Below are 7,980 nucleotides of genomic sequence, written 5' to 3'. Positions count from 1 at the left end.
CATGCGCCTATAAGAAAACACTCCATATGGGCAAGTAAATGAGGTTTTCTCTTGGTCTCTAGGATCAACCATTATTTGGTTATATCCTGAATAACCGTCGAGAAAACAATAGTATGAGTGTCCTGCGAGTCTTTCCAACATCTGATCTATGAATGGAAGGGGAAAATGATCTTTTCGTGTAGCTTCATTTAGTTTTCTGTAGTCTATGCACATCCGCCATCCTGTGACGGTCCTGGTGGGGATTAGTTCGTTCCTCTCATTGGGAACTACAGTGATTCCTCCCTTTTTCAGAACAACATGCACAGGGCTGACCCAGGGGCTATCTGAGATCGGGTAGATTACCCCTCCCTGCCACAACTTCATAACTTCCTTCTGTACCACTTCCTTCATGATTGGGTTCAGCCTCCTTTGGGATTGAATGGATGGTTTGGCATCATCTTCCAACAGTATTTTATGGATGCATATGGCCGAACTGATCCCTTTTAGGTCAGCAAGGGTCCATCCAATGGCATCTTTATGCCTTCGCAACACTTGGAGCAGTTCATTTTCTTGATCTTGGCTGAGGGATGAGTTTATGATCACTGGGTAGCTTTCATTCTCGCCTAAGTATGCAAATTTGAGAGTGGGTGGCAGTGCTTTGAGTTCAAGTTTGGGTGCTTCTAACTTTTCATTCTCTTCCTTTGGTGCACCTTGCATATGAATCTCTGCTGTTGCAACCTCTTCACTAGACGTTGACTCCTCCTCTGTTAACCTTTCAGGTTCTTCTTCTTCAAAGCTCTCCTGCACTGCATCTTCCAGTGAGTCCAACCTCATACATTCTCCCAATTGTTCTGGTGGGTAACTCATGGCCTTGAACACATTGAATGTCATCTTTTCATTGTGTAATCTTAAGGTGAGGTCACCTTTTTGGACATCAATGACAGCTCCAGCAGTAGCTAAGAACGGTCTTCCCAGGATGATAGAGGCATTGGCTTCCTCCTACATGTCCAACACCACAAAGTCTGCTGGGAAGATGAAATCTCCCACCTTCACCAGCAAATCTTCCACTACACCATGAGGGAACTTGAACGATCGGTCTGCCAGTTGTAGGGCCATTTTTGTTGGTTTAGCCTCCTCGATTTTCATTTTTCTCATCATAGCTACTGACATCAGATTTATGCTGGCTCCTAAGTCACATAGAGCCTTCTCCAATGTGATTTCCCCTATAATACAAGAGATTTGGAAACTTCCAGGATCCTTCAATTTTTGGGGTAGTTTATGCTGAATGATAGCACTACATTCTTCTGTTAGTATCACAGTTTCGTTGCTCTTCCAACTTCTCTTCTTAGTCATCAATTCCTTCAAGAACTTGGCATAGAGTGGCATTTGCTCTATTGCTTCAGCAAAGGCTATGTTAATCTGTAATTTTTTGATGATTTCTAAAAATCTGGAGAACTGGATGTCATCCCCCTTCTTCTTCAGTTGTTGAGGATATGGGACTTTGGGAACATATGGCTTCAGCTCTCCTTCCTTTTGATGTGAGTTGGAGGTGGGGACTTGAACTTCATCTTGTTCCTCCTTCTGTCCAACCGAATCTTTCTCTTGCGGTTTCTTGGGAGTCTCCTTCAATTCCTTTCCACTTCTGAGGGTGATAGCATGACACTCCTCCCTTTGGTTTGAGTCTGCATCGCTGCGAGGGTTGTGGCTGGAAATTTGCTTGAATAGGTATCCAATTTGTGTCTCAAGTTTCTTGATGGCAGCATCTTGATTCTACATATTGGACTGTACTTCTTCTCAGAATGCCTTACTGTCTTGAATCTCTTTGCATATGCCCTCAAGTAGGGTCTCAATTCTGGAGAATCTATCTTCAGATGATGGTGAGTTGAGGTTGGATGGGTGAGTTGGGATATTTTTCTTTTGGTATGGATGTGGAGAGGTGTTGTTAGGGTGGTGTTGATATGATCTCTGTGTGGAATGTTGGTGAGCTGCATGGTTGTTGGGGTTGTGACGTCTCTGATCTTGGCTTTGATCTTGTTGATTTCCCCACCTAAAGTTTGGGTGATTCCTCCAACCAGGGTTGTAGGTCTTGGAGTATAGATCATGGGTCTGCCTGGGTGAGTTTCCAATGTAGTTGGCTTGTTCTTGCTCATCCTCTGCCTCTGCATTCACTCCCTCTTGGGTTGCTGATGAGGTGGTTATTGCTGCTACTTGGTTTCTCTCCATCTTCTAGGTGAGGTCAGCCAACTGCTTGGTGATAAGCTTGTTCTGGGCCAGCAGTGCATCCACATTGTTTAGCTCCATCACTCCTCTAGTGTTGCCTCTTTCAGAAGCATAGAAATAGTCATTCTCTGCTACAGTCTCAATGACATCTATGGCTTCTTCAATGGTCTTCTTCTTGTTCAGAGATCCCCCTGATGAATGGTCTACTGCCTTCTTTGATTCATAAGAAAGACCTTCATAGAAAATGTGCAGCTGCACCCATTCGTTGAACATATCTGGTGGACACCTTCTTGTCAGGTCCTTAAACCTCTCCCATGCTTCATATAGAGTCTCACCATCTTGCTGCCTGAAGGTTTGCACCTCAGCTCTCAGCCTGTTGATCCGTTGAGGAGGATAGAATCTTGCCAAGAACTTGTTCACCACCTCTTCCCAGGTTGCTAAACTCTCCTTTGGGAAGGATTCTAGCCATTTAGATGCCTTGTCCTTGAGTGAGAAAGGGAACAGAAGTAGTCTATAGGTGTCAGGATGAACACCATTAGACTTCACAGTATCACATATCCTCAGGAAGGTGGTTAGATGTTGATTGGGGTCTTCTTGGACACCTCCTCCGAATGAACAATTGTTCTGAACAAGGGTGATGAGCTGTGGCTTTAGTTCAAAGTTGTTGGCATGTATGGTTGGCCTTTGGATGCTACTTCCGCAATTTCCTGGGTTTGGATTGATGTACGAACCCAGAACTCTTCTCTCTTGCCCAGCATGATTTGCTAGACCTTCTCTGCCATGGTTGTGAGCCTCTTCTTCATGATGGTTCTCCATATTCTCGTCCATATATGGTTCAAAGTACTCCTCCTCTTCCTCAGCACCAACTACTCTATTTCCTCTTACTTCCCTCCTTAATCTAAGGAAGGTCCTCTCAGGTTCAGAATCAAAGGAAGTTGAAGCCCCACTTTTTCTCTCTGTCATACAACCAACAAGGCACAAGCAAGAAAATAGATGCAGAAAGTAATTTCTACAGAAATGTTGTTAGTGTGAGTGATGCAATATATCAAATAGTTAGTGGGTTAGTGGACTGAATTGTAAACAATTAAGAAAATGGGTAGAGGGAAGGGAAGAAAATAACTAAACAGAAAGTAAATTACTCAAATGAACTTAAATCAAACAAAAGAAAAAAAATGCTCAATCTAGTTATCCTCCAATTTAATCATTGTTAATACAAAATCAATCCCCGGCAACGGCGCCATAAACTTGATGCACGGAAACTTGTCTCTCAACAATTTTCCTTCGGCAAGTATACCGAATTATTGTTAAGTAAAAACTCACAATAGAGTGAGGTCGAATCCCACAGGGAATTATTGGTCAAGCAACTTTAATTAGAGAAATTTTCTAGTTGAGCGAAGCATAATTTGATTTGAGATTTGCAGAAAATTAAATGGCGGGAAAGTAAATAGCAGAAAATGTAAATTGCTGGAAATAAAGAGCTGAATGTAAATGGCGGAAAGTAAATTGTAGAATCTTAAATGGGAATGGGGAAGATGCTCATAAAATTAAATTACAGAAATTAAAGAGAATGGGTAAGATCAGAAATGGGGAATTCATTGGGCTTAGGAGATGTTGCATTCTCCGGATCAAGGTCATTTTCATCTCTTCCTCAATCAATGCGTTCATTGATCTCCTTGGCAATCTTAAGTGATCGAATTACAATTCCTTGTAATTCAATCTCTCAAATCTTGATTAATAGCCAATTCCTTGGTCAATTGCTCATGAGCAGAGATGAAGTATGGTCATTGATTATACCACATGCATTCCCAAATCAAGTGTTGGTAGAATTATAGTCACCATATCCATCCAACCCCAATTTGGTCCAACATGAGAAAGCATTTCTAGCATTATCTCTTCATTCCTCTTCCAAGGTTCAGAAGAGATCCAAGTATGAATAGCTTCTTTTCCAAGATAACTACCCAATTGGATGAAGATTGAAAGCTTTCTAGTAAAATCAAGAGAAAATATAGAAGAAGAATAATGAAAACTAATATTGATCCATCAAATTACAACAGAGCTCCCTAACCCAATGAAAGGGGTTTAGTTGTTCATAGCTCTGGAAATCGAAAATAAAGATGGAAAATACATTATGAAAAGTAAAACTAGAAGTGCAGAGAAAGTAAAATTATACAGAGATTAGTTCTCCAATTTCCAACTCCCCCAAAAGCTTCTTTCTAATTCAAAACTACCCCTATATATACTACTCTTCTGATCTTCTAGTTGGTTCTTCAAGTCTTGGATATGGGCCTTTGGATCTTGATTTTGAAGCAGTTATCCTCTTCAGTGGGCTTAGCTTTACTTGCAGAGAGAAAGTGTGAAGTAGGCAGGGTGTTTAGCTCAGGACGTTAGTGGCGTTAACGTTAAGTGAGAGTGTGGGTTCGAGAACGTTAGTGACAATCACCTTTTTCACTAACGTTCCTAACCCAGGGATGATCCACGTTAACTTCAACGTTAGTGGCACCAATGTGACCACTAACGTTGCCTCTTGGTCCTTCGCACACGTTATTGGGACTCACCTTTTCCAATAACGTTGAGAGTCCTCCCTTCCCCCTACGTTAGAGTCCACGTTAACTTAGTTAACGTGGCTCTTAACGTAGGCTTGCCAATCCTTCGAGAACGTTAGTGACACTTACCTTTGTCACTAACGTTCCAACATGCCCCTACTTCCCACGTTAGAGTCGACGTTAACTAGGTTAACGTGGCTTCTAACGTGGTGTTGATAGCCATCTCCAACGTTAGTGACAAAGGTGAGTGTCACTAACGTTGGCTCATCATCTCCTTTATCCACGTTAGCTTCCATGTTAAATAAGTTAACGTTGGAGCAAACGTTGCTCATAGTGGCTTGTGGTGGTAGATCCCAACGTTAGTGACAAAGGTAAGTGTCACTAACGTTGGCGATCACTTGCTTTCTCCATGTTAGCTTCCACATTAACTAAGTTAACGTGGCAACTAACGTGGCTTATTGTGGCTTGGCCAACGTTAGTGACAAAGGTGAGTTTCACTAACGTTGGCTTCTCTTTTGCTTCCCAACGTTAGAGTCCACGTTAACTAAGTTAACGTGGCTCTTAACGTGGCCACTTATGAGTTTGGTCCAACGTTAGTGACAAAGGTGAGTGTCACTAACGTTGGCCTTATTTCTTTCTTCCACGTTAGAGTTCACGTTAACTTAGTTAACGTGACTCTTAACGTGGGCTATTATGGCTTTCGAGGACGTTATTGGCGATTACTTTTCTCATTAACGTTGCAAGTTAGCTCCCATTCCACGTTAGTGGTCACGTTAGTTAGACTAACATGGCTGCTAACGTGGTTCTTCCTCGCTTCCTTTGTCCTGAAATCAAACAATAAAGTGCATCAAAGTTCTAATCCAAGTCATGAGACATGCATCATCCAATTTGTCATATAATTCATGCAAAATTCTCATGAAATCATGTAAAGTGCACCATGTTTGCTTGAATCAAGATGTAAGTGAAATTTTACCCAAAACTTGCTTATTTCCTAAGAAAATGCATGAAACTACCCTAAAATAGTAAAGAAAAGGTCAGTAAAACTGGCCAGAATGCCCTGGCATCAATCTCTCATCCATAAGCCACACTAACTCTCAAGATCTCAATTCCTCCCGAATGGTGTTGATCAAGAGAGTTGTGAAGGATAGAGCTCCAATTCTAATACAAGTGATTCCCCTTCCGAGGCTCACACAAGTATTCAATTGAATCAAACCCCTTTCCGGAGTGAATAATTCACAATCAAAATAGAAGTTATCCTATAGTTACACAAATGAATTGAGAAGAAGAAGAATTTTATTGATTCATTATGATTACAATAGATCTCCTCCCCCTAACGAGAATGGGGTTTAGTTCATCATTGCTCAAGTAAAACAGAAAAGAAGAAGTGTAGAAAATTGCAAAAAAGAAAGTAAAGAAAATACAAAAGAAAAATGAGTGCAAAGTTTCCCAATTTGGGTCCCCTCACTCCTAGCCTTCCAGTCTCCCCTTTCTAATTCAAATTCTCCTCTATTTATACACTTTCTTATTTCAGCTCCTCAAGTCTTGAATGTGGGCCTTGGCCTTTGTTGAAGCTAATTGGGAATGGCCTTTGATGAGGACGTTTGGAAGTTAATGTTCATACTTTGCATGGGTGCCTTTTTATATTGGAATTGGATTGACATTGGAGTTCCACGTTTGAGCTCAAACGTTGGGTTAAACGTTGCCTAACAAGCTTGTGACGTTGTCCTGAAGTTTAACCCAACGTTGGGCACAACGTTGGATCTTACGTTGGAGTTCAACGTTCGCTCATCCACGCGTGTGCGTGCCTCACGCGTGCGCGTCGATTGACATAAATCGTCATTCACGCGTACGCGTCGCTTCACGATTTTTATTAGAAGTTTGTCGAGCACGTTGGAGTCAATGTTATACCTAACGTTGGACCACCAACGTTAGCCTGCCCATGCGTACGCGTGATCTACATGTGCACGTCGATTGGCTGAAATGCACACCCACGCATATGCGTGATACACGCATACGCGTCGTTGCACTTTTTTCCAATCTCCAAACTTGAAATTTGTCGAGCACGTTGGAGGTAACGTTGGACCACCAACATTCCCTCCAATGTGGGCACACTTTCTGCCTCAAGGTTGGACCCATAGTTGGAGTCCAACTTTGGCTCCAACTATGGTCTCTTGATTTGAAGTTGGGAGTATAGTTGGAGTCCAACTTTGGCTCCAATTATGCACCTTTCTTGGCCAACGTTTGAGGCAAAGTTGGAGGCGAACTTTAGCTCCAAATTTCCACCTCTTTTAGCATGGACGTTGGACCTAACATTGGAGCACCAACTTTGGCTCCAACGTTGGTCTCTCCCTTCTTCCCTCAACGTTTAAGGCAACGTTGGTAAGTCAACTTTGGCCACCAACGTTGCTTTCTCTTGATTCTTTTCCATGGCCCTTTTGTTGCTTGTTGCTCTCCCTTTCTTGGCTTCCTTTTCACCTATCATCAATCAAACACTTGCATCAAAATTTGTCTATAATTCACAAGATATTTGCATAATTCAATCATTAAGCAAAATTTGCATGAAAACCTCATGAAAAGCACATAAATAGCCAAGCTTAATTGAATCAAGGGATGCATGAAATTCCAACATAATTACTTACTTATTGTGCAAGAAAATTCATGAAACCTAATGAAAACAGATGAAAAATGCTTGTGAAACTAACATAAGATGACTTGTCATCAGCCGTGAACGGCTCATCAATCGGAGCTCCGTAGCTCAAGTTACAAGCAAAAGAAGGTGAGGGTAAATAGTGTTCTTTCTTCTCCATCTCCTCTCAACTCAGCAGCGCCCCTTTCTTCAAATGAGGGTGGAATGAGCTTATATATGTTGGGCCTTGGACCTAACTTGGGCTCGGTCCAACCCGTTAGCATTTTTAGCCCGTTCGGCCCAACTTTGGGCCAAACCTTTAACAATAACGTTCGGTTTTCCATTCCTAATATTTTTATAAAGTTTTTGACTGTTTTCACTTTTTCTCAGACAGTACCGGACAGACGTAAACCGGTTTGACGGGTCCAACTACCGGTTCGCGGTTTTTTACGGTTTTTCGGACAGAAAATGTGTTTTCTGCAACGCCCACATTCTGGAACCTAATTTGGGCATTTAAATTATTTTATTCATGAAAACTCCGGTTCTTACACTGAACGCCAGTGAGGAACCCCTCACTGGGCGTTCAACGCCCACTCACTCAGGGAAGCTGGC

The 7,980-nt window shown here is 42.0% G+C and overlaps 1 non-coding gene across 1 annotated transcript; it reads left to right on the top strand.

Moving 5' to 3' along the window:
• Window positions 1-2,467: 2,467 nt before the first annotated feature.
• LOC148567885 (small nucleolar RNA R71) lies at window positions 2,468-2,574 on the top strand. The gene has a single exon (XR_015882613.1). It is a non-coding gene; the product is annotated as a small nucleolar RNA R71 (small nucleolar RNA).
• The last annotated feature ends 5,406 nt before the right edge of the window (window positions 2,575-7,980 follow it).

The sequence above is a fragment of the Arachis ipaensis genome, chromosome B4 (genome assembly GCF_059453495.1).
Source record: "Arachis ipaensis isolate K30076 ecotype BB chromosome B4, ASM5945349v1, whole genome shotgun sequence".
Classification (NCBI taxonomy): Eukaryota; Viridiplantae; Streptophyta; class Magnoliopsida; order Fabales; family Fabaceae; genus Arachis; species Arachis ipaensis.
The sequence above is the reverse complement of the archived record's forward strand: the minus strand, read 5'-3'. Positions and strand labels throughout refer to the sequence as shown.